The sequence below is a fragment of the Pleurodeles waltl genome, chromosome 11 (genome assembly GCF_031143425.1).
Source record: "Pleurodeles waltl isolate 20211129_DDA chromosome 11, aPleWal1.hap1.20221129, whole genome shotgun sequence".
Classification (NCBI taxonomy): Eukaryota; Metazoa; Chordata; class Amphibia; order Caudata; family Salamandridae; genus Pleurodeles; species Pleurodeles waltl.
The window spans coordinates 755806753-755820087 of record NC_090450.1 but is presented as its reverse complement, the minus strand read 5'-3'; positions in this window follow the sequence as shown (position 1 = coordinate 755820087).

Genomic DNA, 13335 nt, shown 5'->3' with positions numbered 1-13335 from the left:
ACTTCAAACCTCCACACGCAGGCATCTCAATGAAATCCAATTGCATTCTGCTGAATGGACCTCCTGCTCTTCCAATGTGGCTCAAATTCACCACTGTCCCTTTTCCCACATTTAGTTGCTGACAGATTATACAGTGATGACATACTGCCTCTGCTGCCCGCCTAAACTTGGGACTGAACCAGTCAATCTTGAACAACGGTACAATGGCATCCTTCCCAATGCGTGCCTGGCCATGGTAATATCTGGACATTTGTGACAATAAACTATTGGCAGGACCATCTGACCTTCCTCAGAAACCCAGATGTCAACAGGCCATTGAACACATTTTAATTTGGACCAAAGTCGCTTCTCTTCTTTGTCAACATTATTCTGCAGTGTTTTCAACTCTTCTAAAGTATCAATCTCTTTTAATGCAAAACTTGTACACGTATTGTCTTCTTCTGACATCAGTTCCCACTTGTCTTTGAATGATATACAGTTCAATACGCAAAACCTTGCGACTTGATCCGCATATCCATTTCCTAGTGAGATGTAGTCCTGTGATTTTAGATGTGCACTGCATTTTACCATAGCAATTTCTTCTGGTAACGGTATTGCATACAGCAATTCTTTTATTCTGTCGCCATTTCTTACTGGTGAACCAGTAGAGGTCAGGAAACCTCTTTGCGACCACAACCAAAATCATGAACAATTCCAAATCCATATTGGCTATCCATATAGATAGTAACTCTCAATCTAGCAGATACATGGCACGCTCTAGTAAGAGCTACCAATTCTTCTACTTGTGCAGAATATTCACCTCGAAGTCAAGAAGTTTTTAAAGTACCTGTAATTGTGCACACAGCATATGCTGCTCTCAATTATCCTGTACCATCCCTGTGACATGAGCCATCAACAAAGATAATTTGGTCATTTTCTTCCAATCGGGTATCTCTGATATCTGGTCTTGGTTTTGTGCATAACTCAGTTACCTTGAGACAATCATGCTCAATTTCTTCTTCTTTTTCAATTTCAACAGTATCACTTGGAAGTAATGTTGCCGGGTTCAGCACTGTACATCTTTTCAATGTTACATTTGGAGCACCTAGAATGCTCCCCTCATACCTTATCAGTCTGGCACCAGTCAAATACTGTGTTTTCATCCTAGTCAGTAAGATCTCAACAAAGTGAGGAACCATTTCCGTTAGAGGGTATCCCATCACTACTCCCTCACATTCAGAAAGGCTTTGACCAACTGCAGCAACTGCACGCAAACAACCTGGTAAGGCTGCTGCAACTGGGTCCAAGGTAGCTGAAAAATAGTCTACTGGACGATAAGCACCTCCATGGACCTGTCTCAAGACAGACAAATCACAAGCATCACGTTCATGACAAAACAACATGAATGGTTTCGTATAACTAGGCATTCCCACACTGGAGCCCTGCACAAACTCTCTCTCAACTCAGTGAACGCCTTCATCTGATCTAAGGTAATGGGATCTGTAACATCCTAATGTGTCAACTGCTGCAACGGTTTGGCAATCTCAGCAAAATTTGGAATCCACTGACGACAATAACCTACCATTCCCAGAAACATTCTGACATCTCTCTGTGAAGTCGGGGGACTTCTCTGCATTATCATTGTAATCCTCTCTCTGTAAATCCTCCTTGACCCTTTCTCAATTTGGTGACCCAAATATTTCACTGTCTTCTGACAGTACTGCAATTTCAAAGGTGACACTTTATGTCTGAATTTTCCCAAATGATTCAACAGGGCAATCGAGTCGTACTTACACCCGTCCCTCGTTTTGGATACAATCAGTAAGTCATCAATATACTGCACTAGAGTTGATTAGATAGTGACTCCGGGTACCATTGAGGAAGCCTGCACCAGAAGTAGAACCTGTCTAGGAATTTGAAACTGAAGAGAAACTGACTATTCCCATGAAGAGGCACAGAAAAGAAAGCTTGTGACAAGTCAACCACTGTGAATCATTCTGCATCGCACAGAATCTGAAACAATATTACTGCTGGGTTCGGCACTACAGGGCAACACTTGACCACCATGTTGTTCACCTTTCAGAAGTCTTGCACAATGCGCACTTTTCCACAAGGCTTCTTCAAGCCCATTATCGGTGAAATAAATAGACTGCTCATCACTTCTTTCAAGATCCCTTGTTTCAGAAAATATCCAATTATCTGTGCCACTTTCATCAGAACATCTTGTACCATTTTATACTGTGGAAGCTGTGGGAACACTACATTCAGCTTCAAAGTGGTCTTAATGGGCTCTACTCCCTTGATCAAACCAACTTCTTTACCTGTCAAATCCCACACATTCTCTTGTACTGTTCCCTGCAAGTCTGCATGCAATTCCTTCCCAGTAAACATTGGGAAAAACTCAATCAACAGGTACTCTTCATTAGTGATTTCATTCTCAGTTTCAGGAGTTTAGTCGTCGTCATCATCACTAGTTGTCTGAACCGCTATCCCAGCAGTTGAGCAATGAATCGTACATCTATTCTTGCACAATAAATCCCTTTCCAGTAGGGATACTGGACTCGAATCACAGACTACAAACTTATGCAGTTCCTGGAAGTTGACAATCTGAACCTGTACTGAATTTGTGATCGGATTTATCAGCTGTCTATTTGCTACCCCCACAATCTCAACTGTTCTGCCTGAAAGAGGTAAGTTCGGAACTTCTGAACCACTTAGTTCGAAGTTGTCTCAAGAATTGGTATCTCTGGATAAATTCTCTGTACCAGTGGTGGGTTCATCTGCGCTTGGACTACCAAAGTAGTCACTGCATTAAGAGTACTCTGCACTAACCCTTCCTGCAGCACCTAAAGGCTACTTAGAGGTGTCATTGGCTTGTCATTACATTGTGACATTCCAACAGACTCCTAATCCATTATCCTCGTTGCCACCTGCACCCGAGCTGTCAATTGCTTCTGATGAAGCAGATATGTTAATTAGAAATATTAATGAGTGTTTATGTATTTTTATTAACAAGAAAATGATAGAAATAATTAGACATAGAAAATTAATGGGCACGTTTGATAATGTGCCCATGGAGATTGGTCACCAAGATTCACAAATGTACTAATAAAATGAATAACGTACGAAATATAAAAAAATTATTAAAATAATGTAGTAGTATTTCATGTTGAGATATGTAACGTTTGTTTTACATTATATTGTAGAGCTAACTTAGTCGAAGTTGTGGCCTAGTTTTGCCAAGCCTCATGCAGAAGCTGAATTACTATCGCAAGGTAGTAGTAGTAGTACAAACTTTATTCGACTTTCAACAAGTCATAAAAGTATCAAATATTTTACATTTCAATATACAATAAATACAATAAACTAAAATATGAATGATTTATAATGATAAAAAGATGCGTACATGGAAAATATTTAAAATTTCTGTAAGAAAATTTTCCTAGACACGAACCGTTGGGTAAACTAGATAAAATTACATTGCTACCCCCATGCGCTTTCTTGTATTTAATACGGAGCATGAAAAGTTGGCCAAGGTTCCGCACATCTCAATAGAGGATAGCACCTGGAGGCTGGCGTACGCGGTACGACACTGGGGCAGATTAATTAACCTTAGAAGAGGGGCTACTAAGCGCTATCTTTGCTTGGCATAGAATTTACAGAATAAAACCACATGAATTGTGGTTTGGGGTGCCTTTGCATCACATGGACAAGCCTTCAGGGTGGTGCTCCAATCATTCATAGTTGGAAAGGTCACTAAACGATGAAATATATCTAGCCTCAGTCTGGTAAGAAAAAAACGGTGGCGGGGGTTTACCACATTCGTCAAATAAGGCTGTATGGCCGCCGTCGACAGAATTATTTGATTGTAAATGACAGTGGGCTTTTTTGATTCAACCTCCCATTGTGAATCTTCTAAATATTTTAATGCCAGAGCACTCAGGTCCTTCCTAGAGATTTTTTCCAGCAAAGCTGGATTTGTGTAATAAGCTTTATTGCCCATGTTTTCAAAGAAGATCATAATGTATCTTAACCAGGGCACCCATGCTGCGTATATAGACTCCATGCAGTCAGTCAAGATGGCCTTATTTAGTTCAGTATATTCCGAGGTCCAGACTTTGTGCCATAGCAATAAGGGTTGAATCTTTATCAAGTCTGTAATAAAGGAGAGCCCCAGTTCTGAGTGGATAATGAATGATGATTTACCATTTGGTACCATCAATAGATGTCTTATAAAATCATTTTCGACCGTCTGCACCAGGTTACAATTAGTATGTCCCCAAATTCCAGAACCGTACATGGCAGCTGGGGTGCACTTGGCTTTGTAAATTTTTATCATATTTGGCGGGGTAATCCTTTTGGAAAAAAGCCTTAAAGCCATCGTTGTTTTAATAAGCTGGGCTTTTTCGTCTTCCTACAATTAGCCCAGGAGCCCTGTTTGTCGAACATTATGCCCAGGTAAGAGAAGGTTCACGCAGTTTCTACTCTCCCATCCACGGTAGTAATATTATAGGACTTGCCGCGTTTCCCGCCACAGTTCATAATGAACGTTTTTGAGCGATTGACAGTGAGACCCAGTTGTGACATAAATGTGATGCAGGTAGTTAAGAGTTTTTGTAGAGCTAACGGGGTCCTGGCCATTAAAACTGCATCGTCTGCATAGAGTAAAACCGGGACAGCACGATTGCCTATTTGGGGTAGATCTTTACAGTTACTAGCCAATACATTTTCTAGGTTATTTATGTACATTGAGAACAAGAACGGGGAAAGAACACAACCTTGGCGCACACCTCTATATTTGCCAAAAGGGCGAGTACATTCCCCCTTTAGGCCATACCTCACTCTTGCTCTGCACCCTGTGTACATTTCTCGTATAAACTGGATTATGGCTGGTTCTACCCCCATGCTGCTTAGGATATCCCATAGCTTGTCATGTAGTACACAGTCAAATGCTGATGATAGGTCAATGAAAGCCAGATGCAGGTTACCTTCTCTAATCCTCGTATACTTTCCAATAATAATACTTAGATTCAGGCTTTGTTCCACTGTCCCAATTCCTTTCCGGAATCCATATTGGACAGGAGATAAAGCACTCTTTTCTTCCGCCCATATTTCCAACCTGTTCAAGATAATTCTCCCCGCTAGTTTAGCCGTTGTGTCCAGCAAGGAGATTGGTCTGTAACAGGCTGGGTTAAGGCGGTCACCTTTTTTATATATTGGAATTATATTGGAGTCTCGCCAAGATGGTAGGAGACCTCGTATACAAATGGCCCTCAATTACTGCGTCAGTACAGGCCCCCATAGCTGGATATTGGCCTTGTATATATCAATCGGAACGCCATTGGGGCCCGGAGCTTTCCCTGATTTACTTAGAGTTAGGGCTTCCTCTACCTCTTCAAGGCTAAATTGTGGGGTTATGAACAGACGTGTACCTTCCTGGAAACCTTGATCGTATACAGAAAATGTAGGGTTCGCATCGCTAGCCCGCAAGTATATTTTAGAAAAGTGTGCAATCCAGTCTTCTTCGGAGATCGCTATTTCCATCCTGGGGGAGTCTCTGTCCCCAAACATAGGAGAGTTGATTGTTTTCCAGAAGAGGATATTATCTTTAGTTCGGCTAGCTGTGTGTAGAGTTTCCCACAGAGTTCTTTTTATGTCAATTTCCTTACCTTCATTGCTGCTTTATATTCTTGTCTGCACTTGCGTATCTCAGTTAAAGATCTTTTTGGGGCTCTTAGAGCCTTTTTCAATTTCCTATGTGCTAGTGAGCAGTTATAATCAAACCATCCAGTGGCCCTTTTTTTCCCAACTTACCTCTTCTGATAGTAAGGGCTTTCTTTATGGTTTGCATAATCAATGTAAAGCCACTTAGACATCGCCCTGGATCTGGATTCTCACTTAAACAGTCTGCAAAAGCATGCTTGCAGTCGCATAGTAACTGTTTCAGCAGAGACTCGGGGTCAGTCAGTGACCATTTCAGGGTATATCCATTACGTAGCATTAATTTGATGTCATTTATCAGAGTGGCCCTGTCATCTCTGTCTGCTGTAAGGGGGGTTATTAGGAGGTTCAGGCTCTGGGGATAATGGTTGCTAATTCCGATGTCATGCAGAGTATAATTCATAAGGTAGTGTGCAAAGTGGGTTGACATTAAAACATAATCAATCACGGTATTCGCACCCCTTCCATTAAATGTTGGTTTAAACTGTGTTTCAGCAGAGTATAATTCATTTACAAAGGATAAATTATGGGTTTGAGCCAGTAAATTCAATGCGTCTCCTTGGGTGTTATGTGCAAAGTGAAGACTTAAGCCAACACCTTCAGGGTCCCAGCCACATACCTTATCTGAGGTTTCTTTACAAGGATGGACATTAAAGTCTCCACCCCAGATCATAAAGGTCTTGCGATTATTATTAGTACTTCTTTTTTTTAAATCATTTCCCATCTCCATTAAGATATTAGGAAACTCTCCTAGGGCTACATTATTATAAAAGTTAATGATGACTAGGTGAGTCTTATGATCCAAGTTACCCTCTATCATTTGATAGTACAAGCTCGTAAATTTCAACTCTAGGTTTTGTAGACGTAACTTGTTAGAGATATATGTACATAGTCCCCCTTTTGGTCTACCGTGCCTAGACTGAGCAGCTGGTGAGTGAAATGTTTTGTAGCCGGTAATGTGGAGAGGACTTAATAGCCACGTCTCTTGGAGGCATATGCATGAATATTCTTCTATAAAGTTCACCCAGGTCTCATTGCCTATCTTGTTGGTTAGACCTGCAATGTTCCAAAACAGTAAAGCAATCTCCGCTTTCTGTTTAGGAATGCCATACTGGTCCATTGGAGTACAGGGAGATAGAACGTCGCCTGGTGGCTGGGATGTGTTTCTGGGGGCACTACTCTGGGTTAGATGGGGTTGGGACCTGTTTGTTATAGGGTCAATTTTGTGGGATGTATGTTCTTTGTTTGAGACCCACCCTGATTTATGTTCTGTCTGGGCTAGTTCACCTGGGGGAACTGTCTGATTCTTATTGAGTCAATCTATGTCTTCTAAAGCCGTGAGAGGGTGAAATCTGTTGCGCCCTATAGGAAGGTCTGGTGTATTTAGAAATACTCTTGCTGGTTGTGGGTTTATGGAGTTATACCCCACTGGGCTTTGATAAAAGAAACCTAAGGGTAGTAGTGAAATTCCTTGGGAAGTGACTTGTGTGGCTCCTAATTCGTGGATAAGTTTGTCCACTAGATTTGGTGACCTGAATGAAAGGACCACACAGTCGCCTTCCAGCACTTTCTTACTGCTGCCTATCCACTTAATTCTCCTGGCCATTTTTATATTTTCAAAAAAGGGCCCAACCATTCCCGAACCCAGACGGACTCCTGTCCAATTGAGGGCCTTATTTCAAAGAGCCGTCCATGGTTCTATCTGCTGATCATCTAGAGATGGAACGTTGGCCAAGACCACGACGTAAGGTGTAACCTCTGGGGGGAGATGTAATAGATCACTAGGGCGATATCGTATATTTGGCGATTTAGTCCTGCTATATGTGTTGCTCACTGAGTTTACGTAGGGCTGAGTAGTCATTGTCCTCAATGGGCTGTTGCCTACTCTCTTAGCTAATCTAGGGTTTGGGTCTGTTTGGAGGAGATTCATGAGCTGTAGCAGCAGGGGATAAAGGCCGTGAAGTTTGGTTCAAGTTGGATACTGGTGGCTGTATTGATGTTTTTCTCAGGGGATCTACATTTGGGTGTGTACCGTTTATCCTGTTTTGCAGGAAAAATTGAGTGTTGTTTTCCTGGTCTGGGATCAGTGGTGGTATATTAGGATCCTTTATTACGTGGTGTAAATCTTTCCGTTGTAGAGCCTTTATTAGTCCTAGACCTACCTCGAGTTAATTCTCCACCCCCTTTAGGCGCTCCAGCATGGAGTCAAGAGGGAGTCCTATGGATGATTTCAGGGTATTTACTAGCTCATAAAGATTTATAAGGAGTGATCTAGTCGTATCTCCTACACTATTTGAAGATTTCTTCCGAGATGGTTTCTTGGGTTGTTTTATAGTTGGAGTAATTGTTATGCCTATCACTGGGGTTTTTTCTGGGTTCTTGTCTTCCAGACTCACCTCCGGTTTCCTTGGTCATTTGGCCACAGGAGAAATTTCGGCCAAGGAGTAAATTAAATTAGAGGTGTCTTTAATACATCCGTTAGTATACCTTGGTTCTGTGTACTCGTCGCCATGTTCACTCTGTGGGGGGGTTATTGTGTAGTTCTACAGGTTCTAGTAGTTCAAGGGGATGGTCTTTAGACCACGACAATTTCTCTTCGACAGTGGCGATTTGTTTATCTATCATGCCCATCGCCCCTGAGATATATTTTAATATAGATGTACTATCTTTTAAATTTGTTGGATTATTTGATTTGGAGTGCTTCCTTTTACCCATATTTTGTGTGGAGACAAAAACCCTCTCTAGGTAATGAGAGGGAGGGAGAAGTGAAATAGATTAACCCACCTTAAGTGACTTCACTGCGCTATCTTAGTTCAGCAGATATTCGCAGGGCGGGAGGGATCCTAGGCTGCTCTGTCGAAATGAGGCTTCTTTCGGGCCCTTGCCCTTTGGTCTTGGACTACTGGGTTAAGAGGCAAAGGGCCCTGGGAGGCAAGAACCAAAAATTAAAGAGGGGTGGCCCAGCCCAGGCTCTTCCTGGCGATGACGGGCAAAGGACGGGCCCGCCCTTGCCCCGGGCGCCGCCCGCACGCGTCCCACGCTGCGGGCGCGCTACGTTGTTGAAGAAGGGCTTCCCGCCCAATCAGAGCGTTCCCGCTCTCGAAGTTTAAAGTTAAAGGGCTCCTGCCCCTGTCAATGTCTCAGCGCGTCCCGCGGCTGGGCGCGTGCTACTTTGTTGAAGAATGGCCTCCCGCCCAATCAGAGCATTCCCGCTCTCAAAGTTTAAAGTTAAAGGGCTCCTGCCCCTGTCAATGTCTCAGCGCGTCCCGCGGCTGCGGGCACACTATGTTTTTGAAGAAGGGCCTCCCGCCCAATCAGTAATGTAAAGAAGCTAATTTGCTGAACTGACCCTGAACCTCTTATTGTTTAATAAAATCTGCTCAGCAAAAATCTTATGCGTGAACCCACAGACAGGAGATGATGGAATCGTAATTGCAAGAAGGACTGTGTAAAGCAGACGAGATGTACTTTACCAGGACTTTACCAGGACGACTGATGAGCCGGATGATGAGGACATCGTACAGGGAACCAATCGACACCCTGAGAACGGCGTCATATTAGAATTCCTAGATTCTGAAAATTAAAGTTATTGGGTAGGGTAACATCTGGTGAATAACTGACCAATTAGGAATTTGGGGATGGTCTGGGTGACTTTGATATAATGTAATGACAACAGGGAGCAACTTAACAACAGAACAGAATTGAGGGAGAAATGTTAGAGGCAGATGATCAGGGAGAGACCTTTGCCAAAACTGATGCAAGACTTTGTCATTGGGCTCATGCTCTGGACAGCCTGATGCTTTGCAGATCGATTGATGACCTGAAGACGAAGACTGACTTTGTTGCTGATCCATTCCGTGGATAGGTAGCTATGACAATGTGACTGATTACATTTTGAGCCTTTTCTTTCTAGGTACCAACTGCACTGTTTTTAAATAGTTTTTCTCTTAGCTAGATGTTTTTCCAAATTCATGTTCTAAACTGTTTTTGCCTGAAGTCCCACAAGCTAATGCTAATCTGCGTTAGATGAGGGTCCTATGCCAAGACATGACATATATAGTGACAAATGATTGACGGACTGATTTACTGAACTCTGCTACTGATGTTGTCATATTCTTCTTTATTGGCTTCTGTTGAGGCATTAGAATGCATGTTTTCTCAAGTTCTGATTACATTATGTTATTGGTGGTCACTAATGAATTAATCTTGAGTGGATTTGAATAAAGTTGGAATTATCCCCATCCATTAGTACTGTAACTAATAGGGAAATACAATTGCTAAAACGTATATTGAGTTGTGGTTATTCATGAATTGTTGATGCTATTAATCACTGATTAATGTATGCTTATTGATTTGTGTATTGACTATTGATATACATTCGTTACACCATAGTTAGGATACTCCATGCGAATCAAAAGGTTCATCGGCCTATACGCGTCCACTTGTAAGTTTACTTACTAAGGACCAGGTGCGCTAGCAGTTTTTGGTAGCAGAGGATGGTTAGCTTCCTTGGAGAACTGATTATGTGGAGACCGAAGATTATGGTGGTAGTTTAAGTTAGGATTAGTTGTTCATAATTGTTGTGATTTGGATTTTATTTTTTGTAATGGCAACTGTAGCAAGAATGATGTCCCCTTAAGCCAAGAAATGACTTTCCCAGATCCTGAATCCCATTAGTAAAGTTGGGTATGTTCTCGGCATTCTAGTGATAGGGTGAAAGTGGTAGGTTGCGCTTGCAAAAGGCTTATGCAGATCGCAGGTGAATTGGGATATATGTTAGGGAGGTAGGGAGTTTGCGTACTCCAGTTGAGGTTTAGTAGGAGTGTGCGTACTCCGCAGTATGAGAGTAGGGAAGTTATTAAACTTCATTTGTATGTGGCGCGTTGTGCTAAAAAATTGTCCACGTAGTTGTTTGTGATGTACGGCCCCTGCGTGGTCTAAGACTCTGGAGTACATTGACAAGTGTAGCAGACACTTTGTTTATATGTTGTAATATGTCTGGTTTAGTAGGTTGATCGGGCGTGATCAACAAGTTGGAGTGTAAATTAAGTAAGTAAGAGTCATTTTCGACTGAGATTTGGCGAGTCCTATGTGCACCATGACAGGCCCATTGATCAGTTGAGAGTAAAATTTGCGGGTTGAATTTTTCTTACGAATGTGGGAGACTGAGAAAGAGGAATAGCTGCATGAGCGAAAGGGCCATCAGTGAAAATCCATAAGGTTTCTGAAGCGATTGTGTACCTTCCTGAAGTAAACCAGCAGGTTTGTTTTTGGTTATTTGTTTTTGGTTTGTGCTCGCAATAATTTTGCATTAGTTTTGTATGAATTGAAGATTAGGAGGACAAGTCACAATACTTTGTCAGCCGCAGTGTGTGAGTGTGATGTCAGAGTGAGCCGTGCTGGGATAGGTTTGTCAACAAAATGAGTCGCGAGCAGATTGGCAGCCGTCCATAAGAGGCAATTGGTTGAGTAGGCGGGTGAAAGGAATCTTGGGAATAAAAGTCATTTCCTTATTGAATCGAATAAATACAACAAAGAAGATGAAGTTTTTCAAAGCGTTTAGGAGTGCTATGAAGAGTGATATATACATTAGGGCAACAGTGGGGGAGCCTGCCCCCCCAAAAAAGTATCCAGCATTTCTTGTGATGGAGGCGCGAGGTGTTGCACCATGTCTTTGGTTAAAGCAGTGGAGCAAATTGGTAGAGAAACCGAGAGCTTCAGCATTTCCAGAGCATGGGATGTTTAATTTGAGAATTTTGGATCAGTTGTGAATGACGCTATATGAGACAAAGCCACTTCCGAGATCAGCACAGTTTGAGGCATTAGCGGTTTGGGAGCTCATAGCAAGGCAGCAGCAAGAGATGAAATTCCAGAGGCGAATAAGGAAGGTAGAGAAGTCCTTAGCAGAGGCAAGATGGGATTGGGAACAGAAGAAGTGGAGAGTGGCGAAATTGCAGGGGGTTAAGTTATTTCCTGCAATTACAGAAGAAGATGAGTCAGAAGAGACAGAGGATACTAGCAAGGGTGAAAAGAGTTCAGGGGGTAAAAAGAAGAAAAAGACTTATGTGGAAGAAGAAGATTCAGATGTTGAGGATCTTATTACTCAGGTGTTGAGGGACCGACCTCCACCACATGAGGTGCAGAAAGGGTGTCCAAGTACTAGTTCTGCTCCAACTGCCCCAGCCCAAGTGTCGGGGACAGTGGGACCAATGCAAACAGAAAATGGACAGGTACAAGGGGTAGTGCAGAGGACTCCCAATGCAGTGACTACTTTGGTGGGGCAAGCGCAGATGCACCCACCACTGATACAGAAAATTTATCCAGAAGTACCAACTCTTGACAACTTCGAACTTTGTGGTACCCATGGAGCAAGTGGTTCTGAGGCCAATGCTAGATCAGACTGAGCCGACTGCAATGTTGTTGCCTCAGGCACAGTCACAGGTTTTGCTGAAGTTCACACCAATGACAGGGACACAGTCAGATATGACACCAGTGATGAATCAGAGTATGGGAGTCGTCCTTCCACAAAATGCAAGTGTCAGAGCGGCACCGGATGCAATATTGCTGCAGATTACTGTTGGTCCAGTGGTACCATTATTTGAACAGAAGAAGCTGATAGCAGGAGAACAGGGTGAAATGTCAAAGAGCCTTGTGAGAAGAGGGGTGAGAGATCATGTACCATTTATGGGGCAGACCTTTGATGGATCAAGGCCATTAATGGACCTTAGTAAACTTGTTGCGCTTCCAGATGCGGTAAATGGCACGAGTGCAAGTCAGAGTCTGAAGCTTTTGACACTGCAAACTCCAGGTGCAGTAGTACAACAGATGCAAATGCAAGTAATATCTCGTTACAGGGATTGACAACACAGCAGTTAAATGAGTGGTTAGACAGTTTGAATACTCCCCGAAATACATCCAAGGGTGAAGAGCAGATTAATCATGCCAGACTAGCTATAGAGATAACAGAGCTAGTTGAGGAATCAATGGGAGTGAATAGGTTAGAATCATTTACAGAAGAAGAGCTGAGATATTTGTGTCCAAGAATGACGAAAGAAGTGGGCAAGATACATCAGAAATTGGCAGACCTGACAGATTAACATGACATAGAAAGTAAAAAGGAGCTATAGGTTAGATTTTGAGGAAAAAGATTTCAAACACATGAGATCAGCAGGGATGAAAGCGCATCTCAGAGAGTTATTACAGAGTGCTCAGAGTGCTCAGATTTGGGGAGCATTAGAGAAGTGGGAAAACAGAGAAGAAGAATAAATAGAAACGAGATTCACAAGAAGGGTCTGAGAGTGCTCCGAAAGAAAAAGATCCAGTAAAGATTTTACCAATGAGAGAAAATCCAGGAGGGCAGTTTGTTCATGTTCCTTGGCACACAAAGGATTCACAAATGAATATCCAAAACTGAGAGAGAAACCAGTTGAGTGGTACCAGCAGACAGATAGAATTGTGAAGCTTTCTAAGTGTCTGTGGGAAGACTTGAATACTCTGTTGGAGATAGTGGTTCCAGCTGATTTGTGGGTTGAGTGCAAGAGAGCAGTGGATTGGCCAACGAGTGAACCAAAAAGAGATAGAGTTACAGATGCACCATCACCTGAAGTAATGAAACATTATTATAAGGTGATTGAG